The sequence below is a fragment of the Malaclemys terrapin genome, chromosome 4 (genome assembly GCF_027887155.1).
Source record: "Malaclemys terrapin pileata isolate rMalTer1 chromosome 4, rMalTer1.hap1, whole genome shotgun sequence".
Taxonomy (NCBI): Eukaryota; Metazoa; Chordata; order Testudines; family Emydidae; genus Malaclemys; species Malaclemys terrapin.
Genome location: NC_071508.1, coordinates 82,825,785 through 82,853,302, shown reverse-complemented (window position 1 = coordinate 82,853,302; position 27,518 = coordinate 82,825,785). Strand labels below are relative to the sequence as shown.

The window sequence follows — 27,518 nt, the reverse complement described above, 5'->3', positions numbered from 1 at the left end:
GTTTGCCTTTTTTGGAGAACCTCTGGTGTGCTACAAACAGGGGGAGGACTTTATAAACAACTTGGATTGTCATCTGGTAGAATCACAGAACCACAGGGTTAGATGGGACCGCAAGGGTCTTCTAGTCTAACTCCCTGTCAAGATGCAGGATTTGTTGGGTCTAAACTATCAAAAACAGATGGCTATCCAGCCTCCTTTTGAAAGCCTCCAGTGCAGGAGCTTCCACAACCTCCCAAGGCAGTCTGTTCCATTGCCCTACTGTTCTTACAGTTATGAAGCTTTGCCTGAGATTTAATCTAAATCTGCTATGCTGCAGTTTCAAGCCATTGCCTCTTGTCCTGCCCACTTTGTGGCAAGAGAGAACTTTTCTTAAGGCTGCCAATTTTAGTTGGATGTATTCCTGGAGATCTCATCACACAACATAATCTTTAATTAAAGATTAATCTTTCATTCCTGGAGACTCCAGGCCAATCCTGGAGGGTTAGCAACCCTAACTTTTCTCCATCTTTTTTATGGCAGCCTTTCAAGTATTTGAAGATCATTATCCTGTCACTATCCCCCCTCATGTCCCCTTTTCCAAACTAAACATATCCAATTCCTTCAGCTTTTGCTCACATGACTTGCATTCCATCCCTTTTATTATCTTTGCCACTTGCCTCTGGATCCTTTTGATACTCTGGTGACCAAAATTGAATACAGTACTCCATCTGAGGCCTCACCAGTGCTGAGTAGAGCGGTACTATCACCTCCGATGACTTGCATGCTAGGCCTCTGTTAATGCAACCTAAAATTGCATTTGCTTTTTTTTGCAACCGCATCACATTGCTGACTCATGTGGAGGTTATGATCCTCCACAACTCCCAGATCCTCTGCAACAGAGATGCCTGTGTTTGAGGCCATAGTGCTTATAGTGCAGCTGCCAGGTCTCTGCAGGTGTGTAGTCAAGTAAAATAATGGCTTTTCTAAATTGTCAAAAATGTAAAATGTGGATCCTGAAACTACTGTAACATCAGCAAAATCCCCAAAACATTATTTCATCAAAAAATCTATACATGAGAGAGGAATGATGGTTTTGCTGTGAAGGAACTGGACTGGGATTGAGAAGAGATAAATTCAATTACGCCGTTATACCATGGACTTCCTAGGATACCTTGGGCAAGCCACATAAGGCCAGAGTTTAAAAAGTGCTCAGCACTCACAAATGGGGACAAATCTTCAGAGGAGTGTGTGTTGGGCTCTTGAAAATCTGCCCATAAATGTCACAGGCAGGGCTGCTGCATGATGACCACGTTGGAAAATCTGATCCTTATTTTACATGCCTAAATGGGAGCAGAGCTCTTTGGAAAATCCAGACCCACTTGTGCATGCTAAGTGCTCGAAAGCTTGGCTTTGATTTGGTGAAATCCCAGCTCTCTCTATGCCTCAGTGCCCCCTCTGTCAAATGAGGTTAATATTTCCTCTTTTTCACTCATAGAAATGTAGGACTGGAAGGAACCTTGATAGATCATCTAGTCCTGTCCCCTGCATTGAGGCAGTACTATTATCTAGACCAGGGGTCGGCAACCTTTCAGAAGTGGTGTGCCAAGTCTTCATTTATTCACTTTAATTTAAGGATTCGGGTGCCAGTAATATATTTGAACGTTTTTTAGAAGGTCTCTCTCTCTATAAGTCTATATATAAATATAACTAAACTACTGTTGTATGTAAAGTAAACAAGGTTTTCAAAATGTTTAAGAAGCTTCATTTAAAATTAAATTAAAATGCTGAACTTAAGCTGCTGACCTGCTCAACCTGCTGCCAGCCTGGGGTTCTGTTCACCTAGGCTGGCAGCAGGCTGAGCGGGGCCTGCGGCTAGAAACCCGGCTGGCAAGGGGCCGGCAGCAAGAACCCCAGGTTGGCAGCAGGCTGAGCGGGGTCAGGACCCCAGACCGGCGGTGGGCTGAGCGGGGCCGGCACCCCAGACCAGCAGCAGGCCGAGCAGCTCAGCCTGCTGCCGGTCTGGGGTTCCGTCCACTGGCTCCTGCCAGCCAGGGTCCCGGTTGCCGGCCACGATCAGCCTGCTGCCAGTCTGGGGTTCTGGCTGCCGGCCCCTTGCCAGCTGGGGTCCCAGCCACCGGCCCCGCTCAGCCTGCTGCCAACCTAGTGCTCAGGGTGGGGGGGGGTGCAAGAGTCAGGGCATAGGGTGTGGAGGGGCTGGGTATGTGTGGGGAGTGCAGGAGTCAGGGCAGGGGGTATAGGGAGTGCAGGAGTCAGGGCAGGGGTGTGTGGAGGGGTTGGATATGTGTGGAGGGTGCAGGAGTCAGGGCAGAGGGCTGGGGGCAAGTGAGGGGGTGCAGGAGTCAGGGCATAGGGTGTGGGGGGGCTGGGTATGTGTGGAGGGTGCAGGAGTCAGGGATGGGGCTGTGGGGGTGATGCAGGGAGCTGGGGTGCAAGGGGGGTGCAGGGGTCAGGGCAGAGGGCTGGGTGGGGTGGGCTGGGATCAGGAGGGTGCTCCCAGCCCCCTGCCCCGAGTGGCTCACAGCAGGGGACTGGAGGGATATGCCCCACTCCTACCCCCCTTCCCCCTGCCTCTTCTCTGCCTCCTTACCGTTCTGAGCAGCGAGGGCACGGGGGCTGCTCTTCTCCCCTCCCTCGCAAGGGCCATCAACGGCAGGGAGGGAGAGGAGGCAGGGCTCGATGCAGCACGCTGGAGGAAGAGGCGGGGGAGGGGGAAGCTTGGCTGCCGGTGGAGCCTGACCTACAGCAGCAGCCGGCAGGACCAAGCTTGCTTCTGCCCCCTGCCCCTGCCAGAGAGAGGGGTAGGTGGGGGGCAGAGAAGAGCAGGCTGGGTCGGGCAGGATTTTTAATGGCACGCTCCTGCCTGCCGGGGTCCTGCTCAACCCGCTGCCTCACCATTTAAAATCAGCTCTTGTGCCATCTTTGGCACACATGCCATAGGTTGCCAACCCCTGATCTAGACCATCCCTGACAGGTGTTTGTCTAACCTGTTCTTAAAAACTTCCAATGACTGAGATTCCACAACCTTCCTAGGCAATTTGTTTCGGTGCTCAACTATCCTTACAGTTAGGAAGTTTTTCCTAATGTCTAACTTAAATCTCCCTCTACAGGCGACAATTTAAGCCCGTAATTCTTGTCCTGTCCTCAGTGGTTAAGGGGAGCAACTTTTTAACATACTTGAAGATTGTTATCATGCTCCCCCTCAGTCTTCTCTTCTCCAGACTAAACAAACCCAGTTTTTTCAACCTTTCCTCATAGGTGATGTTTTCTAGACCTTTAATCATTTTAGTTGCTCTCCTCTTGACTTTCTCCAGTTTGTCCATATCTTTCTCAAAGTGTGGTGCCCAAAACTGGACACAATACTCCAACTGAGGTCTTATCAGTGCTGAGTAGAGTGGAAGACTTACTTCTTGTGTCTTGGTTACAACACTCATGTTAATACATTCTAGAATGATGTTCACCTTTTTTGTGAGTAACAATATTACATTGTTCACTCATATTTCATTTCTGATCCATTATTACCCCCAGGTTCTTTTGTGCAGTACTCCTTCAAGGTAATCATTTTCCATTTTGTATTTGTGCAGTTGACTATTCCTTCGTAAGTGTAATGCTTTACATTTGTCTTTATTGAATTTCATCCTATTTATTTCAGACCATTTCTCCAGTTTGCCAACATCGTTTTGAATTCTAATCTTGACCTCCAAATCACTTGCAATTCCTCCCAACTTGGTATCGTCCGCAAACTTTACAAGTGCTCTCTATATGCCATTATTCAAACATTTATGAAGATGTTGAATAGAATCGGCCCCAGGACAAATCCCTGAAGGACCCCACTCAATATGCCCTTCCAGCTTGACTGTGAACCATTGATAACTACTCTGAGTACAGTTTTCCAACCAGTTGTACACCCACCTTATAGTAGATTTGTCTAGGATATTTTTCGCTAGTTTGTTTATGAGAAGGTCATGGGAGACAGTTTCAAAAGCCTTACTAAAGTTGAGATAACACATATACTGCTTCCCCACTACCCACAAAGTTTGTTACCCTGTCAAAGAAGGATATTAGGTTGATTTGACATGATTTGTTCTAGACAAATGCACATTGACTGTTACTTACCACTTCACTTTCTTCTAAGTGCTTACAAATGTATTTATTATTTGCTCCACTATCTTTCTGGGTACCGAAGTTAAGCTGACAGGTCTATAATTTCATGGCTTGTCCTTATTGCCCTTTTTATGATCGGTACTATACTTGCCTTTTTCCAGTCCTCTGGGATCTTGCCTGTCCTCCACAAGTTCTCAAAGATAATTGCTAATGGCTCAGAGATCTCTTCAGCCAGTTCCTTAAGTATTCTAGGATATATTTCATCAGGCCCTGATAACTTGAAGACTTCTAACTTGTCTAAGTAATTCTTTACTTTTTCTCTTTCTGTTTTAGGCCATGTCTATATGTACAGCATTTCAGCAGCACACCTGTACCGGTAGAGCTGTGCCACTGCAGCGTGTCTGGTGAAGACTCTCTATACTGATGGGAGAGAGCTCTCCTGTCAGCATAAAAACTCACCTCCGCGAGCGACAGAAGCTATGTCAGCAGGAGAAGTTCTCCTGCCGACATAGCCCTGTGCACACAAATGCCTGTGTCAGTGTAACTTATGTCACTCAGGGAGTGGAATATTCATACGCTTTGCCAACATAGGCTGTAATATAAACGTAGCCTACCAGTCAGATCCCCCCTGTTTAACATAATGAACATCAGTGTCTCATTCAATCACTTCTAACTTTTTTGCTGAAAACTAAAATAAAAAAAGGCATTTTACAATTCAGTCATTGCTGTGTTTTCTGTTATTGTTTCTCACTCCTCAATGAGTAATGGACCTATCCTGTCCTTGGTCTTCCTCTTGCTTCTCATGTATTGATAAAATGCTTTTCTTGTTACTCTTTATATCCCTAGCTAATTTAATCTTGTTTTGTGGCTTGGCCTTTCCTTTAGATCCTACTGTAATACAATAATAATGTCAAAGATTCCTTCCTTTAACATAAACAGACTAACTGAAATGCATGAGACTATTGTATATATTTTCCTTTAGTTTGCTATTTTATATGCATCATCTCTATACATTTCAAATGCTGTGAAATGGAGAGGTTACTTACATGCACTATAATTGGACTTTGAGATGTTTTGTCCCTGTGGGTGCTCCACTTTGCACATCCAAGCACTTTCAATCCGAGATTTTCGGTAGAGTACCTACTGGGTCCATGCCTGCGCCCTATATATCCTTTTACTCCAATCAGAGGGCCTATGGGGAAGACTGACTCATCACCACTCCAGTTCCTTCTCAGCTATGAAACCCAACCAAGGCAAGGACTCCAAAGAAGAGGGTAAGGGGGAAGAGCAGTAAAGCACCCATAGGGACAAAACACTTTGAAGAACTCTAGTTACTGTACAGATAAGTAACCTCTCCTCCTTCTTTAGGTAGCAATCCCTATGGAAGCTCCACTTTAAGTGATTCCCAAGTGGTGTCCCAACTACAGAGGTGGGTGCTGAGGAGATGGCTCGAATACCGATTGGAGAACAGCCGCACCAAAGGCTGCATCTCCACTGGGAAAAAGTGTAAACAGACAACTAGGTGGCAGCTTTACACAGGTCTGACATGGGTATGTGTTTAAGCAGAGCAATAGAGGTACCCTAGTGGAATGGGAAGTCACCTTTGCTGGGGAGGCACTCCAGAAGCTTCATAACATGTTAACACACTTACACACACACACTTTCATAGTCTGAGTGGAAAGAGGTGCTCCCCTCATCTTGTCTGCAAGAAAGTGAGCCTAGAAAAGGCTCTGAAGAGCATGGTCTTTTTGCGATAGAATGCAAGGGCTCTTCTCAGCTCCTGAGTATGAAAAATAGCTTCTTGTCTTGAATGTGAGGTTTTGGGGAAACCGCTAGCAACTGAATGTCCTGACATGGAAATCCAAGGAGATCTTGGACAGGAAATGAGGTTGGGGACATAGAATCATCCTGTCCCGGTTACATACCATGTGGGGTAGATCTGTCACAAGTCTCCCAAACTCCCCTACCCTTCTGACCACATGATGGAGAACAGAACAGCTTGATGGTTCCTCAATACACTGAGAACTAGATTAAGGTCCCATGGTGGAGTAGGCTCTCTGATGTGAGGAAGGCTGGTCAATCCCTTAATGAACCTTGAAGTGAATACTGAAGGGTGCATGAATACTGAAAGCCCTTCAACTGATAGGTGAAAGGCTGTAATGGCAGCCAGTTGGACTTTGATAGAGCTGAGTGACAAGCCCAGAGTTTAATTCAGCATGTTTTCAAGTATGTGGATGATGCGTGACTCCAAGGGAGAAAATGCCGACTGGATGTTCCAGCAATGAAATCTCTTCCACTTTTAGGGTAAGACTTTCTCTTGGAAGGTTTACAACTATTCAACAGCATATTCTCTACTTCAAAAGAACAATCCTTTTCTACACCCAAGAGCCATCAAGGAGCCAGGCCTTGAGATATAGCAAGGAGAGACTGAGGTGAATTATTGTGCCCGATTCTTGGGCCAGTAGGTCTACTGTCAAAGTGAGAGAGGTGGATGCAGACACAAGGAAATCAGATCCAGGAAACATATTGTGCCTCAACCAGGCTGGTTCTATGAGGATAATTACCAATTTTTCTTGCTTTAGTTTGTTCAGGACCCTAAAGAGCAATGGTATTGGGGGGGATGGGCATATAGCAGAATTTGACATCAAAATTTTAGGAAGGCTTCTCCCAAAAAGAGTTGCAACTGTGACTTCCTCCTCAAGCAAAATCAGCAGCATTTTATGTTGGATGGTGTCCCAAAGAGTCTCTCTCTAGGAAGCCCCAGGTGAGAAAAATCTTCAGTAGCATAGATCACATTTCCCATTTTTGATTCTGACAGAAATGTCTGCTCAGCACGTCTGTTATAGCGTTGTGCAGACCTAACAGATATGCCACTAAGATGTTTATTTGGTGGGTTATACACTAGTTCCAAAGTTTTATTGCCTCTGCATACAAGGATTGGGATCTTGCTTCTTGTCAGCCCTCTTGCAAGTAGGTGGGATAATGGCCCATGTTTTCCATATTGCTTGGACTAGTGACAGAAGGAGGTTATTTATAGGTAAGGCTATCTTGCTTTGGGGAGAGGTGCGTAGGTTATCTACCAAAGCACATTATGGCTCTTGCACCTCTTCCAAGGGGATCTGTAAGGATTCAACTACCTTCTTCATGAGTTCTTGGAAGAAATTCAAGTCATCCTCACAGGAGGAGGGAGGGAACATAACTGCTTCATCTGGCAAGGAAGGGGTCTTTGATAGCAGGGCCTCCTCCACTCTCAGCTCTTGTTCTTCTAAAGGGTCCTTTTGAGGAGGGGGTTCTGGGGTACCAGTGGTTGCCACTTTTGGGGGATCCTCTTACATGAGGGCATCCTATAGAACAGGCCTCTGTACAGGACCCAGGGATTACAAAAGGCCCAATAAACATGCCTAAAGGCCTTAAAGGCAACATAAAGGAAGGGATAGGGGCCCCAAGGTGCTCCTACTATGAAGGTTGTTGGATCTGTTGTCAACTGGTATCGGGGGTCTCCTCCTTTAGATACATTTCAGGAGAGGGAGGTTCAAACAGAAAGGTAATGGAATCTTGGATGGAGATCTCGGAGTTCAAGGAGATATTTTTTCCTGTTTCTAGTGAGGGGGGGCAGAAGTGTTGGTACCAGTGACTGTGTTGTACTGGTGGTTGAGTTGGTACTGGCAGAAGTGTCTTCATCTGAGGTTGCAGCAGCACTGAAGGGTACATTGGAACCAGCAGAAAATCCCTCTTGATCCTTCTCGGTAGAGGAGATTTAGGTTTTTCTGACAATCTACTTGAGAGAGGAATCTAATCAGTACTACTGAGATAGGATACTGAGTGACTGCAATGCATCTGACAGTACTGAGGCTGGTACAGCTGGATCCATACAGTCCTTATGTCCATGACATACAGAACCACGTGCCTGGGTCAAAGGCTATTTCTTCAAGGAGTCCCTGTGTTTGGAGGACTGCAAGGAGCATACCAACGTTGGTACCAAATGAGGCTGTTTGCCAAGAGACTTCTCAGTGTCCGACATGCTGGAGGTCTTCACTGATGTGGTGCGATCTCAGTACTGGAGGAGTTAGAAGTATCAGCAGTATCTATACCGGGACATGAAGTCTCCTTGATTCCTGACTTTTGCAGCAACTTCTCCCTCCTCTTAGGTTCTGTATCATGGGATCTAGTTCTTTTCTTCTTAAAGAGCTTTGAAGTCTTTGAAGCTGTCCCCTGGACATTGGAGCTGAAGCTGTGGGACTATCTGAGACAGTGATTGCAGCTAAAATATCCATCACTGAGAGGAAAATACTTATTACAGGTCTGGCAGGGTTTAAAGCCTGGGGTTTAAGGCATACAAAGAGAGGATGCACACACAGAGAGGCCAAAGTGGGAGAGGGGAGGAGGTCCTGACCCCAAAAACAGCAAAGGGGGAGGGAACCCCAAAAGCACTAAGCGTGTGTGTAGAATTAATAAAAACAATAAATAAAATACATTTAAGTAAAATAAAAAGATTAAAAACAAGTGAGCTAACTAAGCTTGAAACTAACAGACCCCAGAACACTCCATCTCTAACTGCAGGTGAAGGTAAGAAGGGAGGCAATAGATCCACCCTCCCCTATATGCCCCTCGGATCAGAGCACAAGGATACACAGGGCGCAGATGTAAACCACACAGACATTACTACCAAAAATCTATGATCGGAAGAACACGGGCTCATGCACACCTAAAGTGGAGCACTTACAGGGACCACTACTCGAAAAAGCCAAACTTAGACTTGTTTCAGCTAATATCAGTACTAATTTTATATGCCATGGAAGTTATACTACATGCTTGACATTTAAAACCCAGTTTTGGATGAATGCACATTGTTTTGCAACTAAACAAAACAAATCCATAAAACTTCAGAACGTACAAGACAACATGCAGCAAATGCATTCTTCTATTTGGGGCTATTAAAATTAAAAACCTCCACCAAGAGGTAACACAAAAGGTTTCATAGGTCTGTTTTATTATATCGAGTAGTCATGTAAACTATGGTTTAATTATAAAACTAAGGTTTTCATAATAAAGCATGCAGAAATCTAACTGAACACATTAAAATTAAGAAAGTCTACAAAAATATGATCTTACATTACCCTTTCATGGTTGGAGATATAATTTTGTGTGCATCATTTTATGGTGAACTGCCAAAATGCACGCAAGCTGACTGAAATGGAAGGGATAGACAACCACAGAAAAAAAATGGTAATTATTTTTTATGCATGGACTCTTTCCTAAATTAGAATACAATCCTAAATACCACCAGCCTGCCTCAATGGGTGGGGAAACTTGATGGGGCCAGTGGTGAAAGGGGGACAGTCCCAGCAGGAAGGGAGGGTGACACTAAGTAGTTCCTCCCCGGGAGTCTCTGGTACCCACTGGCCAGCTGAGGGAGTTGGGTGCTGATTAGCCAGCATGCCCCAGCTCCCAGGATTTAACCGAGTGTAGCCTCTTTCAGCTTTGTCCCAGCAGCAGATTTAAAGTTTAATAAAGTTGAGGTCTACGACTTAACAACATACATGTGTCTGCCCTCATTGTGCTGCTGTGCCCACATCAAATCACCTTATTCAGGAATGAAAGGGCCCAAAGCAGCTGAAAAGCTGTGTCTGGTGTGCAAGCAGTGGGAGGGGAAGAGATGGAAAGGAAAGAGTGGTGGAGACTAAACAAAGCAGGACCACATATCTCCCAGTGTTCCAAGTGAGCAAATAACTGTTTCCATCTAACCACAAATCCACATAGGAGAGGAGTAACAGACATTTACTCTATTCTTCGGATTATATTCAGCAATAGTTTAGCACTGCTAGGCTTCCCGTGTCTGCGTGGCAGGAGATGGGGTATGTCCAACAATAGTTATTCTCTACCCTCCTCTCCATGACCAAAACCCTTTTACTTGCAGGATCAGCATTAGGACTTAGATACTTTACTAATTTTTACATTTCTACAATTGCACCCATGACATGTATCTCTAGGGTTGTTGTTGTTTTGTGGGGAAGGGGGTTAATTCAAATGTACAAAAATTTATGTCGTCAATTATATCCTAAAGAGTCCTTCTGCTCTCAAGCAGGCGCTATATTGCTTTTATACTATGTCCTAGAGGTCAACAAATCTGGACTCTGGCAGACCAACATAAAAATTGAATTTCAGAATTACGGGTTCTCTACAAAGAACTCCTTGCCCTGAGCCTCAGATGTTCTGATCTAGAAACTGAGTGCAGCAAGGATACATCAACTGTTCTCAGCTGTTGTGATGGTGCACAGAAAGTGATGTGATTTTTTAATAGGTTAGGTTCAAACCATGTATAGCATTTCAATAGAAACACTTTGAATTGCCCATTGTGGTGAACAGAAGGTAAACAATATAGACAAGGTTTCAGAGTGGTAGCCGTGTTAGTCTGTATCAGCAAAAACAATGAGGTGTCCTTGTGGCACCTTAGAGACTAACAAATTTATTTGGGCATAAGCTTTTGTGGGCTAAAACCCACTTCATCAGGAAGCTGGCATCTGTAAGGGAGTAGCAGCAGGCATGGCAAAGATTTTACACTCAGACTAATTCACTAATCACAAGGTTTAAAAAAAAAAAGGCAAATAATGTAGTTTCCCTGTACTGGATATTTTTCAAAGTATTTGGTGGGCACTATTCATATACATCATTAAACCAAAAGCAACACCAATATTTGTAACAGCTTTTTTAAGAGTCTAACATTCAGTATTAAAGGAAACATATGAAAAATATACATAAAATTTAATTTGACTACACTATTCTATTCCTTGAGAAAGAGGAGGAAAATTGCTTTCCTTTAACTGTGCTTCTTTGAAAAGGAATAGCTATTTACCCTTCAGTGACTGTGATTCTTCTAGATGTGCTATCTGCACATATTGCACTTTTAGTGTGCATGTGTCCCATACTGGATTCTTTTGGCCAGCACTGTCCATCAGAGCCACATCTGTGCCGTGCTCCCCCAAAGGCATAAAGAGCAGAGCAGGCACAAGCATACCTCAAACTTCTTTACCAATACTGAATCCAGATGGTATAGGACTCCATAACAGCAGGGAAGAAGGGAGGGTTGCAGATCACATTTAGAGAACACATCTCAAAGAACCATAGTTACTCTAGGGTTAGTAGCCATTCTTTCCTCTTTGAGTGACTGTCCAAATGGATACCAGGTCTGGTGACTTGCAAGCAGGTCGGTGTTCATAGTCTATTGAAATAATAATTGCAGGACAGCTCTGCCAAAGAGGGACATCAGATCTTGATGTCTTGATTAGGGAATAGTATTGTGTAAAAGCGTATACTGATCCCCATGTAGCCACCCTACAAATTTCAGAATCTGATATGATTCTCCAGGAAGCAGCAGAACCCTCCTGAGCAGGCTCTAACAGGCAATGATGGTTCTAATCTAACTCATAGCATGGTTTAATACAATTATAGTTACCTATTTAGATAGTTTTAGGGTAGATATTCTATCCGCAAACACTGCATATAGCCTAGGGGAGCCCCTGAATGTTTTTGTCCTGTCCAGATATAATGACACAACCCTAACTGTATCCAGGGTGTGCAATTTGCTTTTCCCTTGGATGGAGTGAGGCTTGGGAAAGAAAACCAGCCGATGAATCATCTGATTCAAATCCTTCTAGCTGCTAAGGCTATTTTCATAAAAAGATGGTACACAGTGACCATGTTGCTAGGGTCTCACAGGGAGGACCTATTAATCCAGATAAGACTATGTAAAGGCCCCAGGATGGAGAGGTTTCCCAGAATACAGAACAGATGAATGAGGCCTTTAAGAATCTACCAATTGTAGGGTGGGAAAATACATTGAGACTCTCAATGGGGTGATGGTGAGCTGATATTGATGTGAAATATAACCCTGATAGAGATGATGGGTAACTCAGACTTCTTTATGGATAGCAGGTAGTCCAGAATAACAGGAATTGGAGGGACTAGAAAAGACAAGTGGTGTCATGCTGCCCAAACAGAGAACTCTTTCATTTGTCTGCATAGGTGATCTTGCTAGAGTCCCTGCTGCTGTTTACCAATATATTCTGTACCACAGCAGAACAGCTTATTTCAATAGTATTTAACCAGCTAGCATCCAGACTGTTAGGTGAATGACATCAGGTCCAGATGAAGAATCCTCCCCTTGTTCTGAGATATTATCTCGACAGGTTCATTAGGTTGATATTCCAGAACTGTCTGGGCCAAGTTGGGGCTGGCATGGTTATTACTGGCGAGTCCGGCCTCAGTTTCCTTGGTGTTAACAGTATCAGTGGATTCCCAGTACATTATCTCTGGATTCCACAAAGTAAGAAAAGCATCTGACAGAGAACCCAGGCTTAGACCCACCCCTGAGCTGATAATTTGGCCCTTTTGATTTTGTTTGTGATGAACAGCTCAACCATCCATTGGTGGAATACACTTAGTAGGATGGAGCCATTGAGAATCCATTTGTGGTCACTTGTAAATTGCCTGCTAGGACATTCTGTGATTCAGAGCTACTAGTGTGATTTGGTGACAGATATACCAGGCCGAGAGGCTTCTTGCCAGAGGAGATTGGGAAAGGAAATCCTAATCCTCCCTGTGTAATGATGTGTTGTCTGCCATGACTCGAGCGGTCAGTCCACATAGCATGGGAAGAAATACTGTTATGCAGGCTAGATGAATAAGCTATGAGCTCTTATGTGAAGGTGAGGCCTTCCTTTTTCTTGGGAATGAGGAAATACCTCAAGTAAAATCCTCTTCCTCTAACGTGATGTGGTACCACCTCTACTGCATAGAGAGAGAAGTGTTTGTACTTCCTGTTCTAGTACGCTCTTGTGAGAGGAGTCCCTGAATAGGGACAGGAAAGGTAGGTGAGGACAGGGTAGGGAGTGAAACTGAATCACATAACCTCCAATACCCACTTATCTGTTATAGCACTTTAGAAATGGTGCAAGTGAGACAAACTGTCCCCAAAACAGTGGGGACTGGATGGGAAGATCCACAGTCACTAGTAAGCAGCTTCTGAGCAAGTAGTCAAATTTGTTGCCTGGAAGACAAGTGAGGTGGTTGTAACAACATCATAGCTGTTGATGAGGGCCTTCTTGAGAATTTTTTATGTTTTCTGGGAGGGTCCATAGGTCTGCACTGATAAATAGGCAGCCTATGGTAGGCTTGAGGTCTGAAATGCTTGTGTTTAGGGGCTGGTGTATATAGCCCTAATGACCTAAAGCTTGCCCTTGAATCTTTTAGGGTGCAAAGGGCATCATCAGTGTTATCATTAAACAAATTACGACCCTCAAAGAGCAAATCCTCAATAACTATCTGCAATTCTCTAGGAAGGAGGAGCCAGGATCATTCACACATTGTGACAGACATTGCCATCGACCTAAACATTGTATCAGCTGCATCTGGGTGGCCGGAGTGATGTTCTAGCCAACAGCTGACCTTCAGCTACAATGTATTTGAACTCCTCTGAACACCCTGCTGCCTGAGACCTGGTAACATCAGTCTCTATGTTTTGAAGAGGGTGTCACTGATACTGGTGTCTGCCATAACATTTTAAGGGGTCTAACAAGGGCTGTCAAGCAATTAAAAAAATTAATCGGGCGATTAATCGCACAGTTAAACAATAATAGAATACCATTTATTTAAATATTTTTGAATGTTTTCTACATTTTCAAATATATTGATTTCAATTACAACACAGAATACGAAATGTACAGTGCTCACTTTATATTATTTTTATTTCAAATAGTTGCACTGTAAAAAAAACAAAAAAAATAGTATTTTTCAATTCACCTAATATAATTACTGTAGTGCAATCTCTTTATCATGAAAGTTCAACTTAACAATGTAGACTTATGTACAAAAAATAACTGCATTCAAAAATAAAACAATGTAAAACATTAGAGTCTACAAGTCCACTCAGTCCTACTTCAGCCAATCACTCAGACAAAACAAGTTTGGTTACAATTTGCAGGAGATAATGCTGCCCGCTTCTTATTTACGTCACCTGAAAGTGCGAAAAGGCATTTACATGGCACTGTTGTAGCTGGCATCGCAAGATATTTATGTGCCAGATTCACTAAAGATTCATATGTCCCTTCATGCTTCAATCACCATTCCAGCGGACATGCGTGCATGCTGATTATGGGTTCTGCTTGATGATGATCCAAAACAGAGCGGACTGACGCATGTTCATTTTCATCATCTGAGTCAGATGCCACCAGCAGAAAGTTGATTTTCTTTTTTGGTGGTTCGGGTTCTGTAGTTTCCACATCGGAGTGTTGCTCTTTTAAGACTTCTAAAAGCATGTTCTACACCTCGTCCATCTCAGATTTTGGACGGCACTTCAGATTCTTAAACCTTGGGTAGAGTGCTGTAGCTATTTTTAGAAATCCCACATTGGTACCTTCTTTGCGTTTGGTCAAATCTGTTGTGAAAGCGTTCTTAAAACGAACATGTGCTGGGTCATCAGCCGAGCCTGCTATAACATGAAATATATGGCAGAATGCAGGTAAAATAGACAAGGGGACATACAATTCTTCCCCAAGGAGTTCAGTCACAAATTTAATTATTTCATTATTTTTTAATGAGCATCATCAGAACGGAAGCATATCCGTTGGAATAGTGGCCAAAGCATAAAGGGGCATACGAATATTTAGCATATCTGGCACATAAATACCTTGCAATGCGGGCTACAAAAGTGCCATACGAACGCCTGTTCTCACCTTCTGGTGATATTATTAATAAGAAGCAGGCAGCACTATCTCCCGTAAATGTAAACAAACTTGTTTGTCTTAGCAATTGGCTGAACAAGAAGTAGGACCGAGTGGACTTGTAGTCTCTAAAGTTTTATATAACTGCACTCAAAAACAAAACAATGCAACCAAAAAAAAAAAAAAATCTACATTTGTAAGTTATACTTTCACAATAAAGAGATTGCACTACAGTACTTGTATGACGTGAATTGAAAAATACTATTTCTTTTGCTTATTTTTACAGTGCAAATATTTGTAATAAAAAATATAAAGTGAGCACTGTACACTTTGTATTCTGTGTTGTAATAGAAATGAATATATTTGAAAATGTAGAAAAACATTCAAAAATATTGAATACATTTCAATTGGTATTCTATTGTTTAATTTTTTTAATCTCGATTCTTTTTTTTTTTTAGTTAATCGCATGAGTTAACTGTGATTAATCAACAGCCCGAGGTCTAACATATTTTCATTGATGGGGGAGAGTGAGGTGTCCAGATACTGACCTATGTAAGATCTGTAGCAATTTATGTGGCCTGTCCTGAACTTCCTTGGCTGGGATTTCTAGAGTTGAGTCTATCCTCATGAATGCCTGAACAAGGCCCTTCATTATTGTTTTGTTTTTTATGCTTAAAATTTTCCAGGAATTTTCACTGGAAAAATTAAAAAACAGGTGAAAATTGGTGCAAAAAATTAATTTCAGTTTTCGGGGTAAATATCGGGAACAGAAGGACAGTAAAAAGAAGCAAAAAATAAAGAAAAGTAGGAGTTCTTCTGACCCGACTCCCTGCTCTGGAAGGAGGAGATGGCAGCTTGCTAACCTTCAGCACTTCTTTATTTAGGACTCAACACTATTTTGCCTTACTTTAACGGACAGCCTCACATATACACTTAGATTAACTAACCACTAACACAAACAAATCTACCTAATGTAATGCATTGGATTTTCTTAATATAATGAGTATTTTCAGGTATCTGAGTGGTCCAAATTTCTGGTGGAAATTGGTAAGAAACAAATTAATTATGAAAAAAGCAACAGGGGGTCCAGTGGCACCTTTAAGACTAACAGAAGTATTGGGAGCATAAACTTTCATGGGTAAGAACCTCACTTCTTGCATCTGAAGAAGTGAGGTTCTTACCCACAAAAGCTTATGCTCCCAATACTTCTGTTAGTCTTAAAGGTGCCACAGGACCCTCTGTTGCTTTTTACAGATTCAGACTAACACGGCTACCCCTCTGATACTTAAATTAATTATGAATTACTCTATTTTTATATAAATCAAAAATAAAGGGCCTTGCTCCTGAAAAACCCTGTAGTCATCATAAGTGGTCGACAACAGTTCTGGGGCCACTGCTTCATCTGGGGATGACAAGATGTGTACAGGTATGGACTGATCTGTCTCCTGCAAGTCCTAATCAGGTGGAGAAACCTCTTGTACTGGTTCTCTTCTGGACGGTTCAGAGGATGGGGTTCTGGGTCTAGGATAGGTAGCTGAAATAGGTCTCCTATGGAAAGGAGGTCCCCAAGCAGTGGCGCTAATGCAGATATTTCCTTGCGGGAGTGTGGGGGGGAGGGGGGCAAACTTCAGTCCTCGCCATTCCCCCAGCAGGGACCCAATTCTGGTTTCCACTCATTCCTCTCCCCCTGTAGGGACCCTGGTCTGGAAAGTCTCCCCCTTATCCACACAGTGCATTAACCAGTGCTACCAGGAATCGAGTTCTCAGTGGACCGTCTGAGCTCTGCTGTACAAGAATAGACTCCGTGCAACAACACTTGGCCTAGCTGCCCCTCCATCCAGACGGAGAGACAGCCAAACAAAATTTGAGTGGCATTGCAAGCACACAGCTTCAGTGGTGCCCTGGACAAATCCACAGCAGCCATACTGATTTAGTACAGGAACACTACTTAAAAGTGGTCAGGCCATGGTTCCCCCAGCTCCACAGCCTATGGAACTTTGAGCAAGAGCAAAAACCTCGGAGGGTGGGGGCATTTGCCCTCTCCTAATCCTCCCCAAATTGGTGCCACTATTCCCAAAGTGCACAGAAATTCCAAGTATGGTTGTAGGTATAAGGCACAGGAGGTCAAACCAATGGGTACCATGGGTGTGGCTTCCTAAGTCAGCACCTTCTATAATAACGTGAATCTGATTCAGAGGTTTGCCAGGGGTATAAGGTCCAGAAAGTCCAGATAAAGCAAATCTTGCAAAGGAAGACTCTCCATTTTCTTCTGAAGGAGCTGTGGTAAAAATAGTCCTCATGAAAGGGAGGCCACTGAAGTAATGCGAATATAAATTGGACATGCTCTACCTGGTACCAATATGGTCATCGGTACTGGGGTCAGAGTCCAGGTCAATGATAAAGGAAGGCACTTCACAGAAGCAAAAAATGGAGAGCATGATTCCCAACAAAATGGTAAGGCCTTTGTAACAACATACAGCTTTGATGCCAAAAAAAAGCGGACAATGTCAGTATCAAGGATACAGGCATGAGAGTAGTGAGTATAACTACATGTAATCTAGATAGGGTCTGTACCAGAACCACAGATACAAAACCAGACATTGGTGCTTCACTAACAATACTAGCGTGATAAGTACCGATTGTATCAGTATGAGAGTAGCCAGTGCTGTGGAGAGTTAATCATGCAATCTCAGTACAGATGACCTTACGTTTGCCAGTATGGTACCAGAAGAGATCGGAGGTAAGTCCATGGCCACATTGTGTTCAGTAACTTCACTATCAGAAAGGGTGTTCAGAGAACTATCTAAGTCTTGAGCTACCCTTATGTCTGAAAGTCTGGCGGTTTTATAAGGTTTGGATGCCAAACTTGGAGAAGGCGAGCTGCATATTTTCTCCTTATGGAAATTACATTCCTTCTTACTTCTGACTCCAAAGGGTTTTGTAAAGACAGAAGATTTGGTGGCTGCTTCAACCATCCAGGAAGATGAAGCCGCAGAAGCACTCAGAGGATCTCTCATCCTACTCACACCTTCTTGTCAACTGTTTGAAATGGGCCATACTGATTATCACTACAAAAGTTTTTTTTCTCCTGCTGATAATGGCCCACCTTAATTGATTAGTCTCGTTAGAGTTGGTATGGCAGCACCTATTTTTTCATGTTGTGTGTGTGTGTGTGTGTGTGTGTGTATACACATACATATATATATATATATATATATACATATACACATACATATATATATATATATACATATATCTTCCTACTGTATTTTCCACTGCATGCATTCAATGAAGTGGGTTTTAGCCCAAGAAAGCTTACGCCCAAATAAATTTGTTAGTCTTTATGGTGCCACAAGTACTCCTCATTCTTTTTAGTCTCTGATCATTCAATGATTGCCTGTTATGTTCATTCCCTCTGAAGCACCTAGCATAGGCCACTGTCAGAACACAGGCTACTGAGCTAGTTGTATCATTGGTCTCACCTAGTATGGTTGTTTTTATGTTATGTTCTTATATGGCTGGGAAGCCTGGATCAGAGGCTGGGTGCACTGATTGTTCAAGGAGAAGCATCCCGAGGCAAGACTTTCTTTCTTGATAAGTTCTCTTTAAACATGTGAATTTATCTTGCAGATCTAAAATGGTCTGCAAGTGTCATACCTGTCAGGGATGTGTGCTTCCTTGAGGCAGATCAAACATCTTAAATGACTATCAATCAGCAGCATGACAGCTTCCCAAGATGGACAATTTTTGAATCCCAAGGACTTATGGTTTATCATGGTGAGCGAACTGATACCGAGTACTTCCCGGGGAGAACGAAATACTGTTCCCAACAGGGAAAAATAGAAACTACACAAGAAATACTAAACTACTGCTAACTAAATAACTGACTATTTAAAATGTAGTTACTAGGACTATAGAAGGCATGCATGATAAAAGAGGAGAGCTCAGACTCATAGCCATGGGCAGTGAGAAGGAACTGAGGGTAGTTGTGATGGCCTGATCCTTTTGGCCCTCAGTTGGAAGCACAATGACATGCAGTGTGTAAGTGCTTCCCCAACCAGTATTGCTGATTAAAATCTCTATCTTGAGTGCACTAGGCATGCACTTATCAACTATGGAATATCTATATCCATCTATCTATATATGAACAATCACTTGAAGAAGAATCACAGTTCATTCAGTTTCAATTTCCAAGTGTCAGATATGAACACTAATCAATAAATCTGAAAAACAACTTACCTTCTCCATGACAGTAGGAAATAGAAACAGTTGTATGATGGGCTTCCAAGGAAATAACTGTTTCCTCTGATCCAGCAGTCGGTGAAATTAACTGCTCAAAAAAACCCAAACAAATTAGTCATAATTTCAATGACAGCATTTTATTCTGTAGTACAGCAAGCACCTGCCACTGCCCAAAGTGCAACTGTAAAAATACAAAATGATATATTCACTGTCTTCAACTCTACTAGTTTTTGTTCAACATGTATACTGCCAAAATGGCATCAAATAACAGAAAGCACTTAAATATTGAAGAACTAATACGTCAAAAAGATTATTTTGACAATACATGTTACAAATATACTAGAAAGATGATATCTGAGAATAGGTTCATTAATAAATTTTAACATCTCAGAAACCACTCTAAGGTGATCCCAAAAAAATATAAGATGCTCTTGACTGGAAACACATATTTATATATTTCCTAGATAAAATTCTGTCAACATTAATCTACCAAAAATCAATCAAGTTTAGTAAATTTAAATATCTAATTTTTGATGTATACGTCTAGTGCAGGGGTAGACAACCTATGGCATGCGTGCCAAAGGCAGCACGCGAGCTGATTTTTAGTGGCACTCACACTGCCGGGGTCCTGGCCACTGGTTCGGGGGGCTCTGCATTTTAATTTAATTTTAAATGAGGCTTCTTAAATATTTTAAAAATCTTGTTTACTTTATATACAACAATAGTTTAGTTATATATTATAGACTTATAGAAAGATACCTTCTAAAAACATTAAAATGTATTACTGGCACGCGAAACCTTAAATTAGAGTGAATAAATGAAGACTCGGCACAACACTTCTGAAAGATTGCCGACCCCTGATCTAGTGGGTGCATCCACACGAGGGCTTGTAATGCCTATAACACTACTGTTTGGGATCACAAAACTCTGCATTATCCCCCTTATCCATCCCTCATTCGTGTCTCCATTTTAATCCCACCATTCTCAAATCCCCATAGCAAAGGTTCTATCCTTCCAAATAAGAGGTTCTAAACAGAAAAATGATTCACCAATCAGCCAGATGTGCATTGGCCGAACCATTGGAACACACTGAGGCACTCCTCCACCTCACTTTAAAAATTAGGACAAAGCCTCCAGGGTGCTCCAAAACCCAAATATTGAGATACTGATGTCTCCTACATACAACAGTACAATGAATAACCACCATAACTTTTGGCTAGCTCAACTCTAGCTATTGTAATGAATGGGATTTCCAGTAGCCAGTGCAAGTCATAGCTATAGAAATAAGAACGTTTTTGAAGGAGGTCTACAGGAGATATAATATACAGCTGATAATTACTTGAGACTATATACAATTCTCTTTTAAAATATAATCTTGAATGTTCTGAATCCACTGTTTTCCCAAGTTTGGTCTACTTTCTGCTCATAGATCAAAACTGCTTGAAGATGTGATGGATTGTTCCTATAAAAGTTGCCCATTTTTAACAGTAGGCAGCAATCATTTGCAGGTCAGTTAAAGAAGAGGCTGCAATAGTATTGTAGGTTATCTATTCTGTTTGTAATCCTAAATGTTCTGAATCCCCCCAGTTCTTAGGCTCTATTAGAAGAAAATACTTAAGCATGCATTTAACATTAAGCATGTGCTTATGTCCCAATAAACTCCAATGGAACATAAGGACATGATTATGAATTATCCTGAATTGGGGCCATAGTCCCTGAACTTTCTATAAACACATTTTCCTGTAAATTTTCTGTTATGCAATACAGCCGAAAGAGTATCTGATTTCTGTCCTTAAGATGCCTTAAATTCTGCTTTTCATTTAACTACTGAAGGATTTTTGAGACTGATTTGCCATCTTAAAAAGTAGCTTACCTCAGACAACGATTTTAAAAGACACACTTCTTTAAATCATAATTAGAAATCACCACATTTCATTTAATATCATCATATTTACAACAGGGACAACATGGTCTAGTGGTCATAGAATGGCTGAATGTCAAAAGTAGTTCATACTCTGCACTGACTCACTGAGTAACTTGGGCAAGTCATAATGTCACTATGCCTCAGTTTTCCACCAGCGAAGAATTTAATACTTGCCTACTTCATTGTGATGTCTGATGCTTAATTAATTAATCTTTACTATGCACTTTCAAATCCTTAGATGAAAGATGTTATGAACGAGTATAAAATATTAATATTTTACACCAAATCCAAAGTAAATTAAAGTCTTTTTACCAAATTATTATTTTGATATTTAAACCTTACAATTAATGTTAAAAAAAATCATAACTTTTAGTGAGAATGAATGGAAAAGACATTATGGAACAGTGATTTTTAATCATATCTCTGATAAAATAAGTACCACAGTACTCAATTTATGAATAAACATAAGGCTTACTTATAAAAACATTACTTCCTTTAAATATTTTTATCCAATTACACAGACACACACCCTTGAATATACAAGATTAAAGGAATATAAAGATCAGGGAAAAAACAAAATGCAAGAAAACTGAATAAATTTCAAGGTGGTGAGGTAATGTACTGAAACACTCAAAATTTCAATAAATTCCTCGTCAATGCCAAAGCAAACATCAACAGCCTCCTTCAAGACCTACTAGACCAAAAAAACATAATTCAGACAATCAGAGAACTGAATTTTGTTAATTCTAGTTCTCTTTCGAGAAATAGCACGTGTTGCTCCAAGCCCACTCTCTTTTAGTGTATTTCTCCTGGCTCTACAAAAAGATTTACATGCTTGTTTATCCATCTTAAAAGTATAAAACTGAAATGTCATCCTTACTGTCCTCACAATATTCAAGTTTACTTGCAGAAAGAATAAGTAGTCAGTCACATAGCCATGGATCTAAGTAAGTTGTGTACAGGGTGGATAACAATCAATATTTATAAAAATGTTTATTTAAATTGGATTTTTCTTTTCTAAAATAAATCTACTTAAAAGTGAATTTCAAATCATGTGAAAGCCAAAACTTACTGTAATCTATTTGAACTATTTAAATTAAAATTAAAAAAGATAGTATTCAAGCAGTACAAAGTTTTACAGAAAGTCACACCACTGAACTGGTGGAAGTCATTGACTAAGAACCTGGAACCAGAGTATGCTGAAGTGCTAAACCAGCTTTTGACAGCAGTAATCTCTTCTGTAGGTGCAGAGAGAATAGTTTCTTCATTTCAGTTTATTCAATCAGTTCAATTCAATGACTGGCTCTCATTCAAAGCTGCGCAATTGATTGGGAGCAGAAAAAGCTTGTTTTCCTCTTCCAACCTGGCACACCTAATAACTAGGTGTGAGAAGGTGAGATCCACTACTTCTAAAAATTTGAATGACATTGGGACAATCAGTTAAATTCATTAACCACAGTTAATATTTCCTTTGTCTAATAAATCGTTTAGTTTTAAATTGCAAAACATTGTTTGATAGTTAATTTTTTCTTATGTATTCAACACATTTAAGGTAGTTTTATTCAACTAATAGATAATTTTCAAATGCTGTGTTTGAACATTTTTGATTGAATTCCAATTTTCATCCAAATGCAGCCTTACACAAATCGCAAGTAAAAACAATCATCTAGTAAATTAGATAACCATCATTTACTATTTTCTAACAAAAAAATTGTAAAATTAAGAATCTGAATAAAGGTATACTAAGCTATATGATTGCTTAAATAAATATGTATGAACACAGTATCTTCCTGGACAGTAAAAAGAAGTACCAAATTTAGTGTAAAGGCTAGATTTAGTTGCAAATCAAAATGTTTTAATCATTACTAACCAATGAGAATCAATCTTTTTTAGAAAAGATCACCAAAAATGTACAAATACAAATAAGACTAAAATCAATTATTTAAATCAAGGTTTCCTGCTTGCTGATTTAAATCATTAATAAAGATTATTTAAATCACTTTGATTTAAATCAATCCCAACCTGGTTTTGTAAACACTAATATTATCACTAAATAATTTGTGACAAAGATACAGAAAAGACTGTGCTTTAATACCATAGGCCAAAGACTCCCAAACTGTGATCCTTAGACAATTAGTGGTTCACCAACCACATGCTGGTAATTCACAGAGAGATCGCCAGTTACATGATTTTGGTTTCTCCTTATTTACAACTACTAAATTGAATTAAAGGACAGATAAACAACACTGAACCTGGACTAGTTCAGAAAGAATGGAAAACAAGTATTTAAAAATAAATAAGACTCACACCTATCATATGTCTTTATATATTTTGATATTGTGATGAGAATAATGCCAGCCTTGTTTATATTTTAAATGTGCTATTAAAAAAAGAAAAAGAAAAGATGTACAGAATTTCTAGAATACATTCAATAAAAGAGGTGGAAAATGAACATTATTTTTACATTAAACAACTGCTATAGTTGCAACAGGGATGTCATGCAATTGTGAATGAAATGGAAAGTGATTCCACCGGAATGAAAAGGAAAGAAGATGGTCCACAGAGAACAATTATTAAATATGTGATCCACCTTATAAACAAGTTTGAGAACCCCTGCCAGAAACCCTAGACTAGAAATAAATTTAGTTTTTCTTTTCAACCATGTAAATACTGATCAGTGTTACAGAGGGAACACACTGTCTCATGAGGGAGGATCACAGAAGAGTCATTTTATGAAGCAGTGGAGAAAGCAGATACAGAAGTCTGCACTTACGTTTTCAATGTCTCAGTAACACCTTTTAACTAGGGCTGTCAAGCAATTAAAAAAATTAATCGCAATTAATAGCACTGTTAAACAATAATAGAATAGCATTTATTTAAATATTTTGGGATGTTTTCTACATTTTCAAATATATTGATTTCAATTACAACATAGAATTCAAAGTGTACAGTGCTCACTTTATATTTATTTTTATTACACATATTTGCACTGTAAAAAACAAAAGAAATAGTATTTTTCAATTCCTCCATTACAAGTACTATAATGCAATCTCCATCATGAAAGTTGAACTTGCAAATGTAGAATTATGGACAAAAAAATAATTGCATTCAAAAATAAAAAGATGTAAAACTTTAGAGCCTATGAGGCCACTCAGTCCTATTTCTTAGTCAGCCAGTGACTCAGATAAACAAGTCTGTTTACATTTGCAAGCACATCCCCTGGAATGGTGTCCAAAGCATGAAGGGGCATACGAATGTTTAGCATACCTGGCACGTAAATACCTTGCAATGCCATCTACAAAAGTGCCATGCAAACGCCTGTTCTCACTTTCAGGTGACATTGTGAATAAGAAGTGGGCAGCATTATCTCCCATAAATGTAAACAAACTTGTTTTTCCTTGCGATTGGCTGAACAGAGAAATAGGACTGAGTGGACTCCTAGGCTCTAAAGTTTTACATTATTTTGTTTTTGATTGCAGTTATGTAACAAGAAAAAAAAATCACAATAAAAAGATTGCACTACAATATTTGTATAAGGTGAACTGAAAAATATTTCTTTTGTCATTTTTACAGTGCAAATATTTTTAATAAAAAATAATATAAAGTGAGTACTGTACACTTTGTATTCTGTGTTGTAATTGAAATCAATATATTTGAAAATGTAGATAAACATCCAAAAATATTTAATACATTTTAATTGATGTTCTACTATTAACAGTGCAATTAAAACTGTGATCGCGATTAATTTTTTTTATTGTGATTAATTTTTTTAATTAATTGCATGAGTTAACTGTGATTAATTGACAGCCCTACTTTTAGCTATTAAAAATGAGACCGGTATCAGTCAGAAACACACCTGGGTGAAAACTACCAATATCTACTCTGAGCTATTCTAATGTCTTTGGTTAGATGTATTTATTTGCATGGAACATATGGGCCCCAATAGTCAAAGGTGTTAACATAACCCAATCACCAAAGAACATTAAACACTCAAACAATGTTTGGGGTTTGGTATACAGAAACCTTAGCCTGCTTAGTACCATGGGAAACATTATCAAAATCCTCTTAACATTTTATTAAAGGATACAGAAAAAGAAGGAAAAATAGTTAAAGCATTTGAAATGTAAATATTAAATAAGATTTTCATTTTAACAACATCCCCTTGCTCCCTTTAGTTGGAGAGATGTTTCAGAAGGAAAAATCCCTTGTTTGACAGTCTCTTAGATTGTATAAAAGATGGCAAAAACTGTCCTTTTGGAGAAAACAGAAGAAATTAGTAGAGATGGGCTGGAGCTGTTACTGTTGCTGTTAAAGTCCGATCCCATTTCCTAAGAACACAAAACAAGATAAACACATACAAAAGAGGAAAGAAAACAAACAGCAAAGATAAAAAATGCAGCTTCTGTCTGTGGTGCTGCATTTCACTTGCAACCTCACTGGTGGAAAAACACAGGCCCAATACACGGTCTTAGTAGCCACTCGGAGACCTGACTCTGGCCTTGGCTACACTGGCGCTGTACAGCGCTGCAACTTGCTGCGCTCAGGGGTGTGAAAACACCTCGCAGCGCTGCAAGCTATTCCCCTCGGAGAGGTGGAGTACTTGCAGTGCTGCGAGAGAGCTCTCGCAGCGCTGGTGGCGCGACTACACTCGCGCTTCACAGTGCTGCGACGGCAGCGCTGTGAATCCCCAAGTGTAGCCAAGGCCTAATTTGCACCAGCTTCAGGAAGCTTAGATGCTTTTAGTTGCTGTTATGGTCACAGGCTTAGAGTGGTGTTGCAAAATGTACAATCTTGGCTGGCTAAGCCAGACACTTATTAGACAGAAGGAAAAAGGAGAGAGAGGAAGCAGAAGATATAAAGTGAAGAAGGAAAATGAAATGTAGGGTGTGGGAGGAAAACAGACGAAGTCTCACAACCCAGGTGATGTTTGGGATTCAGATGGAACTGGTGAAGATGCCATGTCATGTCTCCCTCTCTCTAGCCCAGTCTGGTCAGGACATCTTTAAGGATCAGGATGACGAAGACCCGAGATCCCAGGAAATGGTAGGAGTGGCAGCCATGATTCACAGATCCATAAATTACAAGGCCAGAAGGGACCATTGTGATCATCTAGTCTGACCCCCTGTATAACACAGGCCATAAAACTTCCCCAAAATGATTCCTAGACCATAACTTTAGAAAAACATCCATTTTTGCTTTAAAAATTGTCAGTCAGTGGTGGAGAATCTACCACAACCTTTAGTAAGCTGTTTCAATAGTTAATTACTTTCACTGTTGCAACACTCATGCAACTGAGGTTGTTGATTACAATCTCTTCACCCTTCCCAAGTGAACAAACAATGGGTCACCTGATTCCAAATGTGCCATTCCCACAGATGGATACACAAGATGATAGACTGAGCTACTCTCTGTTGAGGTAGTACATAACCACATTACTCATGAGAATCTAAACAGATTCCCTCTGATTTGAGTTTGGAAAGGCCTTGAGAGCCAATCCAATGCCCTTTTGTTCTAGTACCAAATTCCCCAGGGGGTAAACCCCTATGGCACTGACCCAAAATTCTTCAGCAACAAGCCTGGCAACAAGGCAGAGGCATATGATCCAGTACCAAGATCAACACTAGTCTTCCAGAGCTGAGTACAGGGTATCATAACTGCACCAGCAAAAACATGTTTAACTAACATTAGGGTCTAGCAAACACAGTAACCAAGAAAATGCAAAGATAAGGCTCCTACTATGTCCGCAATTTTCCCAGGTTTTACAATATCTGAAATCAATAAAATGCATGTCAGGCATGGACACATTTTCCAACTATGTGAGCCATATCTTTATAAGCAGATGTAGATTTCTCACTGGCAATAAGGCACACTTATACCACTCTGGCTATGTAAAGGGGCCTTAAAAGCTTAGCTCAAGAGAGGACCCAAGCCACAAAGAGCATTAAAGACTGAACTGAACCTAGAAACATTTTTTAACCTTAAAAATTAAGAATACACATAAAAAGATATACAAGTGGTAGTAGTAATACACTGCCTCTCCAACATGCCTCAATCCTAATCTGGAAGGACTAATTCTAGACAGTAGAGAGAACTTGAGAACTGGTACCTAGATATAACCCAGGGCACAATCTGGATGGTTGAACAGCTGTGTCCCCTCAGTTCTCCAACCTGGGGTGCCTTTTACATTGCTTCATTGTGAGAGCAACCACTTCTGCCCTGCTCACACGCAGCCTCTGGCATGCAAATTACTCCCAGTTATACTGCAATAGTGTTACAGCCAACCACCCTTGAATCGCACTGCAGAGCAAGACCAGCAAATTCCCAGTCCCAGACTTTCCCCAAGAAATGTGCATCTTGTAGTGTCCAGCCCTCTCCTGGACATCACATGTTAAAGTCCATCATTTTATTAACAGAAAATGATATGGACAAATCCTGTTATCTCAAATGACGTTTTTCAAACACTTCAATCCAAGCACATTGGTTTAGTTAAAACAATAAAACAAATTTATTAACTACAGAAAGATAGATTTTAA

General features: G+C 40.7%; 1 protein-coding gene across 4 annotated transcripts in view; it reads right to left on the bottom strand.

Moving 5' to 3' along the window:
* Positions 1-27,518, bottom strand: part of FUT8 (fucosyltransferase 8) — a 241,304-nt gene that overhangs the window by 140,005 nt on the left and 73,781 nt on the right. For 2 of the 4 annotated variants that reach the window (XM_054027425.1, XM_054027426.1), the window contains exon 3: positions 19,059-19,149. The exons of the other annotated variants lie outside the window; for them this stretch is intronic. The gene's annotated coding sequence lies outside the window, so the exon portion shown is untranslated. The remainder of the gene's footprint in view (positions 1-19,058; positions 19,150-27,518) is intronic. 4 annotated transcript variants of the gene reach the window in all.